This window comes from Pieris napi, chromosome 5 (genome assembly GCF_905475465.1).
Source record: "Pieris napi chromosome 5, ilPieNapi1.2, whole genome shotgun sequence".
NCBI classification, from domain to species: Eukaryota; Metazoa; Arthropoda; class Insecta; order Lepidoptera; family Pieridae; genus Pieris; species Pieris napi.
In genome coordinates this window covers 5,775,721-5,793,093 of record NC_062238.1, presented here as the reverse complement: position 1 = coordinate 5,793,093, position 17,373 = coordinate 5,775,721, and positions in this window count along the sequence as shown.

The window sequence follows — 17,373 nt, the reverse complement described above, 5'->3', positions numbered from 1 at the left end:
TGTTGTTTTTAAATTATGTCCAACGCCGTAGCATCTTCCGTGGGCAACTTCATTCTGTTAATTTAGTGTCACGGTGCGCGCGCATCGTTAAATTTCACTCTCATCAATTTTTCATAACGCGCCTAAAGAAGTATAACTTCAAAAAATTATTTCTAGAAGAAAAGTATGCAACTGTATGTGAGTTATATTTAAAAAACAGGATATAAACGGGCTGGACACTCACCTAATTTTAAGTGGCTCCGCCGCCCATGACACTGCCAAAAGGCTCGGTAATTTTATTTTTTAAAGCACCGTCAGTCATATTGTATATATTCTAATATATAAAGTTCTCGTGTCACAATGTTCGTTCCCTTACTCCTCCGAAAAGACTCGACCGATTCTTATGAAATTTTATATTCATATTCAATAAGTCTGAGAATTGACTGAGAATCGAGAATCCAACCCTATTTTTTTTTCTATTTTTTTACGATAGTTTCACCCCTAATTTTCACCCCTCTAGGATCAACCCCTATTTTTTATTATTGTAGATACCTATGTTTATTAAACTAAAAAAGTTTCCTAAAATAATATACTTATATGGCAAAACGTTTGCCGGGTCAGTTAGTAAATTATATAATTGTCGTGGGAGATACCGGTAAGTTTTGCGTCCGAAAATCAGTTTCGAATCGATCTTACTTCAGCTCTACTTTTATCTTCTCCATAGAGCATGTTAGATGCGTGCATATAAATACCCATTGTTGCACAGCTAGATATAGAACACACAACCCTAGGGTTTAAAATTGCACGCTGACCTAGGCTAACCACACTTGTACTTTTAAAAACATTTCCTTTATAAACAACCACGATTTTTCTAATATAAGCCAAGTGAGCCGCAAATTTTAATAATTTTTCGTTTTAATCGCAAACTTTGAACAGTAATTTTCTCACTAATGAGCTTCACCTCGTTTGGTCCGTTACCACATAATTGAAAGTCGGCCTGTTTTGTCGAAACTGTGTTTAGTTAATTAATGTTTAATTTTGTTGTCCTTTCATTTATAATAGTTTGAATATAAATTACTAAAGCTACGGCTATTCATGAAAAGTACGTAAATAATGTTCCAAATTAGAGACTACTATCAATTTTATAAAGTAAAATAATAAGCTACTGTAGAAACTAATTGACATTTAAAAATGTTACTAGGCCGTTTTGTAAGAAGATTATACGTATATATATCTATATACACTCGGTTATAGATAGCTGGAACCCATAATAACACTTAATTCGCAGAAACCAGCAATATATATATACGACCTTCACAATTCCGTATTTAGTATATTACCTATAGTAACTAATGTACGCAGCATAAAAAGTATTCTGATTGGGCATTGCTGTTTATAATTAAATTTCAGATATTTTATATAAAATGCAAACTGGACTACGACATCGTTCGCGGGGAATTTCTTTTGATTCACACACACTCATCGATTTTTTTTTTATTGATTTGAAATTGAAACAAAGCCCAAATTTGATTTCTACTTATGATAAGTAATACTTACTGTGGAACATATATTGGTTAAAACCCGAAAACAGGCAGTGAACCTAACTACGTATATAAAAATGTTACGCGTTATTTCTACTGATTTATTACATATATACTTCAGAACAACATTATATTTGTGACTAAGAGATACCTTTTATCTTACAACCGAGTCCCTGCTAGTCTGTGACCTTTGAATTAAAACGTGTCTGCTTTCAACATGTCATTTGCATTAATGTCTCAAGATCTCCCTAGAAATTATAAACATTACACCGTCTTAGCTTCAAGAAAATTGCTCTTAACCACTTTTCGAGTTGCTTTTTATCATACCCATGTTTGCTTAGTTTTTGTTTTAAATTGTAACACAAACATAGCTATTTTTATAGAAAACTAGCGGACCCGACAGACGTTGTCCTGTCTTAACTATGAATATTGATTTCAAATTGGTATAATTATGTAATTAGAAAATATTTCAGAAACAAAGTGTTTATTATTCTAATGCTTTATGTTATACAACATTCTGGCTCGCATATTATTATATTATCAATATAATTACTCCGATCGAAGCATTTATTTTAAACGATATTCATTTTTCTTACATCCTCTTTGACGATATTTGCAGCACGCACTCTGTCAATGGTATGTCAAACGCCATAAGGTTACATCAAAAAGTTCGAATTTTATGGTGGTTAAGTATTCTTAAATTTTCTAACTTTCCGCGCATTTTTTTTATTTTTTTATTTTATAAGAATCTTCTCCTGACAATTACAAACACAACAAAAAAAATCAGACAAATCGGTCCAGCCGTTTTCAAGTTATGTCGTGACAACAGAAAACGGGTTTCATTTTTATATATATATACGTAGATATTAGATATTCTTAAAATTTACTTAAGCTCATTTCACATTGGAGACTTAAGGAGCAGACTACAAGAGCTTACAACATTCAGGGGAGTGGAATAAGATTACAAATATATTTTAATGTTATGGTGATTTATAACACTTTTCCTATCGTTTTGTTTAATAGTATTGTGAAAGATAATTAATGAGAAAAAGTTAAAATGAGAAATTAAATTACCAAGCGCTCAAACATCAAAAATAATAAATATATATTTACATTGCACACATTAAACAGACCGTTTAATTATCTTTGTAATCAATTACCTATCTAAAAATGTATTTATATCCTTCTACTAAGCTTTTTCATTTCGAAATTCTAGCTAACGTCGATCCCATTAAATAAATTGAGTTTAATATTTTCCAAAGCTTCTTCAGTATTTGTCCTATCTTTTCATAGTATAATTTGTTTTGAATTAATTCGAGGAACCAGTTATCCTAAAATAACAAACTTCGGAGATCTAAGGAAAGATTTGTTAAACAATTTGCGAAATGATATTTTTTCATTTATTTATACACTTAAAAACTTTTAAGAAAAATTTTGGCTGAGAAAAATCACTGAGTTGGAATCAAAAAATTTCGGTTGAAATTCAAGCAAATAAATATAATTGTAAGAAATTATAAAGTAATTTTAATTTTCGCCTAAACTATTTATGTAACAGACGCAGAAATGTGTCTGATATTGTTAATACTGTATTGCACATCACAAAAAATAATAAAGAAATAAAAGTTACGTTATGCAGCTAACGACTTCACTAACCATCACTAACGAAACAATATTCTATTTTATTCTATCTCAAAGTATAATTCAACATTATTTTGCCTATTTTTACTTTTATTGATCATTGTGTTTGCTCATATGATATCAAGTAAGGGTATATGATGGGTGGTCAAAGACAAAAGCTTATGACGACAGCAGTCACTAACCATCACTAACGAAACAATATTCTATTTTATTCTATCTCAAAGTATAATTCAACATTATTTTGCCTATTTTTACTTTTATTGATCATTGTGTTTGCTCATATGATATCAAGTAAGGGTATATGATGGGTGGTCAAAGACAAAAGCTTATGACGACAGCAGTCACTAACCATCACTAACGAAACAATATTCTATTTTATTCTATCTCAAAGTATAATTCAACATTATTTTGCCTATTTTTACTTTTATTGATCATTGTGTTTGCTCATATGATATCAAGTAAGGGTATATGATGGGTGGTTAAAGACAAAAGCTTATGACGACAGCAGTCACTAACCATCACTAACGAAACAATATTCTATTTTATTCTATCTCAAAGTATAATTCAACATTATTTTGCCTATTTTTACTTTTATTGATCATTGTGTTTGCTCATATGATATCAAGTAAGGGTATATGATGGGTGGTCAAAGACAAAAGCTTATGACGACAGCAGTCACGAACCATCACTAACGAAACAATATTCTATTTTATTCTATCTCAAAGTATAATTCAACATTATTTTCCCTATTTTTACTTTTATTGATCATTGTGTTTGCTCATATGATATCAAGTAAGGGTATATGATGGGTGGTCAAAGACAAAAGCTTATGACGACAGCAGTCGCTAACCATCACTAACGAAACAATATTCTATTTTATTCTATCTCAAAGTATAATTCAACATTATTTTGCCTATTTTTACTTTTATTGATTATTGTGTTTGCTCATATGATATCAAGTAAGGGTATATGATGGGTGGTCAAAGACAAAAGCTTATAAATAAAATGAAAAGCCTTAATTTCGGGGTCAGCAGTAGGTAAGCACCTTCTGGCGGGTATTGCAACCGCAGTGCTACGTGACTTGATGTATTGAGTGAGGGCCAACCACTTTATAATGCACTCAATTCACAGGAGCAAGCTTTGGGTATTAAGTTCCAGATAGCTTTCTTTTGTTCATTACTACAGGACTCTTGAAAAACTGTAAAAATGTAATAAATATAGATGTTTGTAACATTAGTGAATTCGATGTGTAATAATTTTTTTTGGCAAATGAGCCTACGAATAAGCCATAAAAGGCAACTGATGCAGCCCATTGACACCCATTTTAGTGTGTGTTGCCGGCCTGTAAGAGAGAAATCTCTATATTAAAATAATATTATCATTTAAGGATTTAAAACTTTTGTACCTTTGCTATGTGAGTCCTTTATTCGCTGATTTACTGAATTACCCTAAGGTTGCTACGATAAATGGATAAATTTCTTAACAATAATTCGAATTCGAACGTATAGAAGATTTATCATCTATTATTTGAATAAACCATATATTAAAACTATTATATAGAGGTATGTATTCATTTCTTCAGTGTAGAGACGGAATTTAATTTATTCTCATTGTAAATTTCATTGTGAACAATATAACATAAAAGAAATATGATAAAATTCTAATCTATTATCACATTTTTTAAAACAAATATACGTATTTTGGATTACAGTGGAATTTTGTCAATACTTTGTATAAACGGCAAGATTTAAGGATTGTCTTATTGTAAAAAGCGTAACGACAAGTTCACAAAAGGTATTCGTTACAATTCGTTACTAAATGCAGAGTACAATAGATAAAAGGTAGTTACGGCCTTTGTCGCAACTATTGATTCATCAAAGCTTTTCATTTTACTAGCAATTGTTAAAATTTTGAAGGCTGAGAGTCATTTACCGATATCGGTTTACTGATGCAGAATATAAAAAAACAATAGCTAAAATTGGAAAGTCAATTATAATTTTTCATTATTGTAATTTAGTAATAATGTTTAATCTATTACTGCGCCTTATTTAGTCAAGGAAGGGTGACTGAAGTGAAGGAAGGACCCTTCCAAATAACTTTTTTAATATCTCCAGCATTTAATGTAGCGTTCACGTTCTAAATTCAAACTATTCAAAATTGCGGAGCTTTTTCTCTGTGCACGTTTAACCTGAAACTTGAGCGTGCGACCCTCATCCCTGAGGTCAAAGATTCGGACCTCGGTTGTGCACCATTGGACTTTTCTGAGAGAAAACATCGTGAGGAAACAGGCATGCCTTAGACTTAAGTAACCGGCGTACGGTATAGAAGGGTGATCATGTGCTTTCCATTAAAAAAACTGATATTGCCTACTAAGAAAATAATCACAAATAATGGTTGTAGCGCCACTGGTTTTTTTGCCAAATTCTTCTCTGTTAATACACAATAAATGTCAATAGAGTTTATTTTGTGTTCCAACGCTTCCTATAAGCTTCTAGCGTATTCTAACCCCGTAAATTCTGTTGAGTCACGCGCTGCGGTGCCAATATCCGTCACAAGGGACTCAAGGGGAGTAATCAATTGAATACTCCTCTAGCTTTTGTTTATAATAGCGAGAGGATGGAATAGGTTAAACATTTCTGTGACTAGTTTACTTGATGCTGGATTTGTGGAACACAATGGTATGATGTAAGTCACGTGTATAACAAAAGCGTAGTATCTATTGCGGCCTTTGTGAATGACAAAATTGTGAATACGGCTGTGTTGTAAACTTCCAGCTTCCATATAACAATCAATAGAACACACTAATTTCCTTTACAGTTGATTCCTTCTATGGCTAGATTTAGCCAAACTATTTCATTCTTGCAGTGCTACATATTGTTAACAAAGTGAGAAACTTTAAGTAATACAACGAACGAAGTAAGAGAATGTTGATGTGATGAAACAGGTAATGTTATAAATATACAGTATATATTATAATGATAGTTTATTATGATAAAAAAGGGTGCGTGTAATTATGTACGCGCGTAAGAAGTTATACTTCATTATTAAAAATAGTTTTTGATTGCATGCAAATAATTAATTACAATTAAATAATCAAAGACTGGAAAAGGAGTCATTAGAGTCAATAAAGTTCAGTTTACATTTGAAAAATTAGAGTTAAAATTAAAGTGTAACAAAAACTCTTAGCAGTAGCATCTTCCGTGGGCAACTTCATTCTGTTAATTTTGTGTCACGGTGCGCGCGCATCGTAAAATTTCAACCTCATCAATTTTTCATAACGCGCCTAAAGAAGTATAACTTCAAAAATATAATTCTTATAGAACAAACTAATTATATAATTCCATACAAGATATTGTAATGAACTAGTCAGATGTCGGTAATTTGAGACCCGTGACGTCACGATCGTGCATGCACGTGCGAAGTGGTTATTTGTCACGAAATCCCTGTTAGTACTCCAACGTAGATACCATAGTTTATAGACGTGTAGTAACCCTTTTAGCCAGAATTAAACAAGCTTTGACAAATCTTAACCCAAACTATATTTCGCGTTCTTTATGACCCTTTTTCCGCGCACCACCACTATGTGGTGTATCAGTTGCGCATTGAAGTATTTCCGAACCAATTCGACTTAGGGTCTTTCAAAACAAAAGAGCGTACTAATTGTAAAGAGCAAGCAATGCATGAGCGTTCATGGTTTGCGGGGCGGTATCACTTAACATCGGGTCACTTTTTCCACGACTGTTATGGCCATATAATATTTTTACAATGTAACAAACTATTACAATATTTATTTGTCACAATTTCGAATTAAAGCACTAAGAAGATCACAGCTACATTTCATTCTAATTCTACACAAATATGGATTGTAGGAAATTTGTCAGAAGTAATTACACTGTGGTAACTACCGATAGTGTATGACTATTCTCCTATCTAATGGAGGCACGAAGACGTTAGAGTTTGTCTAGATATCAATTTGATGGAATATATGCATTGAGATTCTATGCTTTATAACTGGAAATGTTTTTAAGTTTATTTAAAAAAACCTAATACATGAATAGAAACCTCGTAAGTATAAAAGTCTCGTGGGGTTCTTAGCAGTCTATTGGACCATACTGACCATTCCTATTTAGGTCGTAGGAATGTGTTAAAACTTTTTCTTTTACTTAAATATTACTTATTGAAAAATAAGGTTCCGTGAAAATAACATTTTCTTAAGCTACATTATGTAGGAAAATTGTAAATTCTGAATATTTTTGTGTTAGAATTAAAGATCTATTTAGTATCAGATATCGCACTGCCTTCTTAATCACAATAATATGTAGTATGTACATGTACATAGTAACAAGTTTATATGCAACGTTAACAATAATATAAAAAATCTTTTTCTAAAAATTCAAAATAAATTACACAAAATATTAGTCTCAGGGTTTTAAGTGGTTGTTTAAAGGGTTGGATATTTTCTTTTTACTGAATTAGATTGTTATTAACTGGAAATAAAAAAATTATGTAATGGTGTAAATTACACCATTGGACAACGCTTGTTTTATTCACGTTAATCGTCCAATAATAAAATGCCATATCATATTTACATTTTTATTCAATGCTTATGACCCCATCCAAGTTATACAATAGCCAATACGAAGTGTAGTTGGACAGAATTTGTTGCTCAGTCTACATACATAGATCAACAATAACAGTTGACAACTAAAACAATTGTGTCCCTGCTAGGCGAGTTTCTGAACAACACAACAACAAAATGATTTTAGGTGAAATAAATGAATTTACTTTCCAAAAAATTGTGTGTAAATGAAATTATGACCAAGAACATCGTCAAATGTTTCAGAATATACATGATCCCAAATGGATCATACATGGTACCCTAATCTAAAAGATTTATTTCGCACCCGAGTATTGACACGTACGGTCCACGCTGATTTATGTCAGGTTTTTACATTGTATAGGGATTATAATCTAATATTTATGGGGTCACTTTTTTCTGAAAAACCCAAGAATGTATGTTTAAACAGATGGGTTCTTCGAACATAATATAATTATGAGTTCGGTGCTACGTTTCGTGCTGCGATCACAGCGGGACTTTTATTTATCACCGTTTTTTTCCTGAACCAAAACAAGCGATTATATTTCTATTTAACACCTGAATTTGTTTTCAACTTATATGGTGTATATTCTGTACGAGTTCTAGGCGAATTGTATAAAAATCCAGGCATTAAAAATATCTTAATATAATTATACCTTTTCCTCTATCTACGAACATAGACTGTAGAAATTCATAGACACTGATGCATTTTTTTTTTATAAATCAAATAGGTCAGTGTGTGGATATCTAAAAATTAGGCGCAAGACTTGAACGTTAATAGTATTCAAAAACATCTCTTTAATATTTACATAGTCCTCCATGTAATAGAAAACATTTTGTTCAAACCCAGTTTACTTAATAGAAAATTCTGTCGCTTTTCAGCCATCGATTTTCGGAGTCGGATCTAAAGATTAGATTGACGGAGTAAAAATGTTTCTGTTGTACGAAACAAGTTTTTGTATGTTACAATAATCCTTGAGCTTATCATATTGTGAGTTTTGTTAGTTGTTTGCGGACTCATATTGTGAACATCAAAGATAGAAGAATGTTTTTTTTTAAATGTTTATTGTAAATGAATAATTCGTTAAATAATTTGTTGAAGTCATCAATTAACCATTTCTGGTATTACGTTATTTTGGATATCTTTATATATATAATTCTTCTGTGAGTGTGTATGTCACTGAACTTCTCTCAAACGACTGGACCGATTTTGATGAAATTTTTTGTGTGTGTTCAAGGGGATCTGGGAATGGTTTAGATTCACAAATCAGCCCGGCAGGTGGCGCTGCAGTCGGTACTTTCATACTTTAATATCCTAATAGCTTGAAATATCATGCAGGACAACGTCTGTGGGGTCCACTAGTTATTTATAAATTTAAAATAATAAAATATATATTTATAAAGTTTTAACATCAGTTGAATATTAATTAGTAAGATATAAAGCTCCATTTTACATTCAATATTGCTTTAAACCATTATCAATTTTGTTTATATATTTAATATAATTTTACACTGATTGTGGTTTGCTTATTGGAATCAGAGGCTCTTTTAAGGTATAAATGTATTAATAAAATACCTAGTCAGTTTAAGCTCCTTAATTAACCACTCTTTGTCCCTCTTGAATAAAACCAGAATTGCGGCAAACCATTCCTCCCTTTCGAACCACTGACCCATAAATAATAGAACAGTTGACTTTTAAAATCTCCAAGCTTCAAACCAGCTTCTTGGCAAATGGAATAGAAAAAATTCGTTTGAAGCGAAACGATTTCGAGATCGCGCGGGATTTTCCAATTTTTCGGTTGAAAATCTAACCGTTCCAAAGATTGAATTCTTGATTAATGGTAAATGAATTACTTAAGCCGATTAAATAATTGGAGTTTTACTAGTTTAATTAAATGAAGTATCTTAGACAAAAGGTCCTTTATAAGTTCATTGATGGCATTTGGAAGCAATTTTTCATAGAAATACCTAAATATGTTGCACAACTAACTATATTGTATGTTTATAACCTTAGAATGTAAGTACAAAATGTAATTGTTTTTTCGTCAAATAAAGTGATTTTATTTTTTTATTATAACAGCTAATACGAAGTAGTGCACCATGAAATTATATATTTTGAACAATTGTTCATTGCTGTGCCAGTACTCTGTACCTCTTAATAGGGATCCCAACTATAATGTTGACTTTTGACACTGCCATCCCTAGGCAGCAACATCAGCGCTACGGAGACTGAGAAAACAACATCAAAACTTCAAAAAATGTCAGCATTGGTTGCGCTATTGCTATCGGAAGTTACAAATTATCGGAGCTGATTCAATATTTTTGTAGAAAATAAAACCTTGAAATATTTACATAGCACGTCGTGTTAAATGCTTTTCATTCTTCTAGTTCCTACTCTTCCATACGCCGTTTAATACATCAGCTAAATCGATACGCATATTGATACATTAGCAGAACATTTGTCGATATCGGCCGCCACACTCGCTCTAATGGCGCCAATTGTGACTGTTTAATATCTGCTAATTACCCCTGCGATGGACAGAGCTATTTCCAGCTATTTCGATGCCAGATTCACTATTAATTACGCATTGGATCACGACCAAATGTCAGGATGGATTGCAATTTTCATTCAAGAGGTATATATGGTAACATTCCGACACAGTTACGAAATAATGTTAATATACGTATTTATTAATTTCTTCACAGTTACACAACATTTGAAATGAAGGTTTTTCGATTTAGTTTATAACTTACTTGATTTATTGTCCTATATCCCCAAGGTGGGGCAAAGGGCGTCCACTGTGCACTTAACTTAGGGCCGCGTCAACCCGATGGCTCGTGATTCTATTGCAATTGTATTATTTTTCGCAATTGAAGGACCATTTTGCGAACACACCATTGCTTGTGTTGTTGTGGTTTTACTTTTTAAAACTAAATGTTCCCGACAATGCCACGAGTATTGAAGCTGACTTATACGTCAATTACAATTAATAGTGTTGTTTTTATTGTCTTTAACGGCGTCAAAATCTTTTTTAATGAGAGCCCGGACACTTATTATAGAGTTAAAAAAGTGTTAAATCAATTTGAGACATGTTCATACGGGTCTTAAGAGCTATTTCTGTCAATATGGTACATTATTCCATATGAATAAATTATATTTCGATTTTCTACTAAATCTTAGTAATCAACGTAAATTGTGAATTACTTGTTTTAGGATTTTTAAATAATTCTTACAGGAATAATGACAACTTGAATAATATTTTGCGAGCGAAATTATATTTTGTCACTTGAAATAGATCTTACTTTACACTTAAATTTGAATAACATGATGACCTCAATCTGTTATTACGTTTATTTCGAGATTGTCGAGTTATAATTCTAGGCGAAAAAGGGACTTTTTAAAATTATAAGGATAAAAATTTCATTGAACAAATCTACAATCACCTTGATGAATACCGTACAAAAATCCGTTCGGTGAGTTTATCACATACATACAGACACGTAGAGATGTAAGCATTTTTACGCATTCAAAATCCCATAGCTGACGGAGTACTGGGCAAGCACTTAGGCTTAGTGGCGACACAGATGGCGTATAAGCCCGTGGTTCGGGGTTTGATAATTGTTTCGGGTATGCACAGAATACTCACGTAGTTCTTACGTCTTAAACAATATTCATTAAATGCACCCAACCCCTATTATTCTGCAAAAAGTATTCTATATTCGTACTGTTATACTCAGCTTAAATCAGTATTACAAGCAGTCACCAGTAAAAATGAAAAGTAGGTATGAATAAAACTAAATCTATGAAAATTCACAAAAGCTTTATAATTATGACCTATTTAGACTACATTCAATGTAATTTAATGTTTTAATGCTGCCAAGTTAAAAGGCAACACTCAACATTTCTTGAGAAACTCGGAGCTTTTTAATGATGTTACTATTTAAAATTATTTACTTTTATATAAAATGTCAAAGTGCCTCGTTATAATTTGAATTGTATACGGATTTATGTGTGTGTAACCAGCTGAGTTGGTAACCCATCCTTGACCTCGGCTATGATCCTTAAGATCGTGTGTTTGAGACCCGACCGAGAAGAAGCTGGTTTTCTTTCTATGTAATATCACCTGCGCGTACCAAGAAGACAAACATTGTGAGAAAACGGGTACGTCTTCTACCAAAAAATCGATGACGTGCGTTCAACGAAAAAAAACACATTGCATAAAGTGAAATGATATTTGAAACAGCTCGTAAAGCTTTGAAGTACTACGTAAATAAATCAGAATAGTTAATGCTGTTTAATAATATACTAGTAATATTAATAAACGAATCTTTCTGCAAGGCAAAGTTTATAATTACAGGTTAGGAAATAGGAACTAGAAAGTCTAGTAATAGTATTAACCTCGTTACAAAAGTAACCTGAAATAAACGCAATAATAGCAAGCTGTAGCAAAGTAAAAACTGCACGAACCGTTCCCAATTCTCGTAGCAACTATAAAAGGGAATGGACGATCCAATTTTATTACCACCAAACTAGCGATGAGCCAGAAAATCTAACAAAACACACTTATGTCCGGATCTTTATTGAAACGAGGTTTTAACAAGATTAACTTAACAGTTTAATCAAGGGAGTATCGGTTTTTTAATGGAATGTAAGTATTACATAGTTTAAAACAATATACAAGCGAGAAGTGTAACAAAAATGAGTTACACTTTACACTTAAATCTCTTGATTCAGTAAGCCAAAATTTAATAAAATTATATACCAAAGTTCTATAATACACTTAACTATAAGTATTCACTTAATATAATATTCTTTCTGCCATGTTTATTTATGTACAAAATAACACGAGACTTAACAGAAAGATTACAACAGCTTATTAAATGTGTATGATTAAATACAAAGTATGCACTCAACGAAATTTGTAGGTTTGAAATAATAGTACGAGTAATATTTTTGTTCATAAGCGAACAATAATATTTTAACAACGTGTTTGAACCATGAATATCTTACATTATTAATAACTATTGTTTAAAATCGAAACTGGCCAAGTCCTGTAGGCGTAGTGTATAAAGCTTTTATACTTATCTATATATAAATAAAAAATCTCAAAGACGGTTGGACCAATTCGAGTATAAAGTTTTAAATTTATTCCTTGAACTCTGAGTTTTATAAGGAGAAAAGTTGTTTTTAAATTAGCTTAACTTTATTTAGGTTTTTGTTTCGGAAAAACGAATAATCTCTATGGGATAACTTAGTAAAATATTTCATATGTCGGTATGTAGCTACTAAAAGGATAGGGCCTAGCTAGTAAAACATAAATTAGTTTAACATTAATGCTCTCTTTTACTATTTATGAAACAGTATTTAGTCAAACGGTAATTAACTTATGTACTTCCGTTAAAAGTAATATAATGCGACACTAAATACGTGTGAAAAACAAATAAATTTATATGGATAGATAACTATTTTTAAATTACATTTCAGAAGTCAGTTGTAACGTACAATTATTGAGGCAAAGTTCCGGCTCGAAGTTTACCAGAATCCGGAACAAGCTGGAAAGTTTTCGATAAAATGTTTTGGAAACAAGTCGAGTTCATTCAACTTTTATTAGGGCTAATGTTTTAGAAGTCTGTCGCTTCTGCTCCAATTAAGTTTATATCTAGAATATTTACACAACTTGGTTTAGTTTGGCAAATACGACTATCATAAACTTGACTCCCAGACTAATGACAGACAATGTCGAAGTCTATGATTGGTTAAGAGGAAATTCTATATTGTAGTTACGATTCGAAGCTTCATAAACCAAAAGAAGTTTTTAAAAATAACTTAAGTTAATATTGAGTGGATTTTTTATTTAACTATCAATATTTATTGTAAAGAACAGTAGGATCATTACTGTATTAAGTTCCGTACGAAATGAATAATTTGACTTTAAATAATAACCTTCATGATTACTTATTTTCCTATATCCCCTAGTGCGGAAGAGGAAGTCCACAATGCTTATAAAAATATATTGAATAACATTGAAGATAATAAACCCATCTGAAGAGATCTGAGTGGGCCTCCCGCTGATACGGAAAAATTCGATAAAAATGTGATATTGTTAAGTATAGATCCAATTTGTATAGCAATATTAAGAATATAGTGTTTTTCTATAAGATAATTCAAATAATATAATTTTACTTTTGAGTTCGTGCGACCGAATCACAGCCGAAGGACCACTGGACTTTTCTTTCATGTTGCCATTTCGCACTTGCTCGTACGGTAAAAACATCGTCATAAACCGGCATGCTTTAGAACCAGACGGTGTGCGTCAGGCATAAATGTCTGACAGAAATCTGAGACCAAGACCAGGTACGTTACGTACAGTAAAATACGCATCACTTTTCAAACTCTTTCTATTTTGTTTAAAACTTAAAATATCACAAACAACAAACAGAAAATAGTCATAAAAATCACTCGCTATGTTTGCAATACGCAATAATTTCAAAATTTCTATTAGAATGCAACATATATTTATGTTTATGGCCACATTCTTCCGTTCTTGTAACTAGAATGTGAAATATATCCACTGTTCTATCTCGGCCAACACACATACCTTACACACAATACGATACGATTATGTTAGGAAATATAATGATTTAGGTATTTGGTTAGTTTTAAAATTATTTCTGAATATTAATTTTATAATTACAACGATTCTATATTCCACTGATACAAATATTAATTATAATTGCTTTGACTCTAAAATTACTAAAATTTTTGTTAACGTCTTACAATATTGCTAAGTCCTTTTCTTTTCTACTCTACTTCAATTAATCCATAAATCTATATAATAATAATAACTGTATGCTAGGCCTCAGACTGCATTTGCGGCTTTTCTTATAGCCAAGTAGGTGGTCAGCCTTCTGTGCCTGACAAATGTCAAAGTTTTTTTAGGTTCTCATGATGTTTGCCTTGACCGTATAAGCAAGTGTTAAAAAACACATAATAAAAAAAAAACCATTGGTGCATTAGCGTGATTCAAACGCACGACCTTAATTGAGATTTGCCCACATTGATCAAAGCATCTATACATATAGGTTTATACGAAACGTATTGCAATTAAAAAAGGGTGCGTGTACTTATGTACGCGCATAAGAAGTTGTACTTCTTTGGCATTATTAAAAAATAGTTTTTGATTGCATTAAAAAAAAAAATCAAAGACTGGAAAAGGAATCATTATAGTCAATAAAGTTCAGTTTACATTTGAAAAATTAAAAAAATAAATATTTATTATTATTCTCTTACATTAAGTGTAACATAAATTCTATTATTATTCGAATGATGTTTTTAAATTATGTCCAATGCCGTAGCATCTTCCGTGGGCAACTTCATACTGATAATTTTGTATCACGGTGCGCGCGCATCGTAAAATTTCACTCTCATCAAATTTCTTAAGGCGCCTAAAGAAGTATAACTTCAAAAAAATACAAAGTCGGCTCATGTAAATCGAAACTGTTTGTGGTGCGATAAACGGCAATAGTATTTGTGCGTGTTGCTGCGGGCGATAGACGAAGCGTCGTTACATGGCTAGTCCTTTAAGAACAATAGCTAGCATATTTGTTGGGTAATATTCAGCATAAAATAGTTTGTATCTGAGTGATAAAGTATACAATTTTCGCCCAACGTTGTGTATTATAAGGACTACGGGTTTGAGAATGATAAAAACGTAAACTGTAGATCAAACAATTAAAATTAAATTATCTTTTCATAATGCGACAATGGTTTTTTATTTGTGATAGTGTAATATATATTTTTATTATGGATTTCACACAGACTCCAAGTCTTCGTCAACCGCTGTCTTCGCTGTCTCTGAAAAATCTCTAACAAGCAACTTTTGGAGCGCTGCCGAGAAACCCCGATTAGTCAGCAGATCAAGCGACGCAAGTGGAATTGGATATGGATAGGTCATACACTTCGAGGGGATCCCAATCATATTCCCAAACAGGCGCTTGATTGGAACCCGCAAGGAAAGCGGAAGCGTGGCCGTCCCAAGCAAACCTGGCGCCGTACAGTCGCAGACGAGGCAAAGAGAGCCGGAAAGACTTGGAGCGAGGTGATGCGAGGCTCAAGACCGAATGCGATGGAAACTCACTGTGGACACCCTCTGCCCCGTCTAGTTATAGGACATTAAGTCAAAGACAAATGGATTTCGATTCTTCCTTCTTCGTTCTAACATATGTTACCCAGATTTAGCGCAACTTTCTCTTATTACATTTCTTTATCACGTTTTCATAAGGTTTTACTCGATATTTAATGAAATTAAACTTTTGGATTACTTTTTGTTTTTTAATTAACATTTCTTTTGACTTTAGTAGTCGGACTTTTCGGCTTCTTATTCATTATTTTCTGCCTTCATTTACCTTGATACGACGTGTTGGCGTGTTTTTCCACAGTAATGTGAGTAGTGAGGCGCATGATGTAATGGTTACAGGCGCTTACAAATATTTAAAAAAAATATCTCATGGCGATTTAAAAGAGTAAATGAGAGTTCTTTGGTAGTTCTTCTCGTCCGTTTCACGCCCTTAAGGGCAGTTAATATAAATTTAGAAGCATAGTTCTTAGGTGTTAATTAAGTTACATGAAAAAATCATATTTTTTAATTTTGATTTTATTTTAAATACATTTTCCTACCAAAAATGTAAAGAAATCCAAGAAGGACTTGTCTGGTCAGAGAGTCTTTCGAAAGAGTACTTTAGTATAAAGAGCGATGTTGATTTAGTTTTTATGAATAATGCTTGGTCTTTAAGCCTAAAAATCTCCTACTGTGTAAATAATAATGGCAAGAAAAGTCCCAGTAGACGGAGGCTGCGTTTGTGGGATTCAGTTGTAAAGACCTCGAAACAATGGTGTTTGGAATTGGAAGCACGAGATACATTGCAATGGTGTGAGGTTTTGCTGAAACAAAAAAATAATTAAATTACTGTAGAAAAATAATTCAAAAATACAGAAATAATAACTGAACACTATAATGCTATGAGTAAATCACTATTAAAGCGTGCGGCGAATGTGGTCGAAACACTAATCGCTTGCACAGTACTGAACTGATGCATTGTTGTGCCCAAGCTGTATCTAATGTAAACCTATTTTAAAGCCTGTAAATCGGTAACCGTTTATTAAGCTGTTACGATAAAAAATAGAAATTATCTTTTATTTCGGCAAGACGTTTTGAGCTCTCGGCGTATGTGCGATTGGCGGAGCAGCTCACAAGGGACCTACGACATCGGTTGACTATTATGGCTGATTGGCTAGACCAAGTTGGTTATGTAACTCTGAAAGCGATGTCGACTTCAATATTGAACATATGTACATAATTTTTATGGATTTTTTCAATATCACTCGCACTGGTGTCGCTTCGGACAGCGTGGTATCAAAGTAGGGATCGCTATCGCTTTTCAAAGTTACGGAGTACTGGTACCGGAAGGAAACATGCCAGGCATGTAAAGCATAAAATAAAGAAAGGAAAGGAAATACATAATAAAAAGAGATTTAATACTTCACATTTAAATTTGTTTTATATGATGATTGAATGATTTAAAAACCATAACTTTCATGTGAACATTTCTCTCGTTATA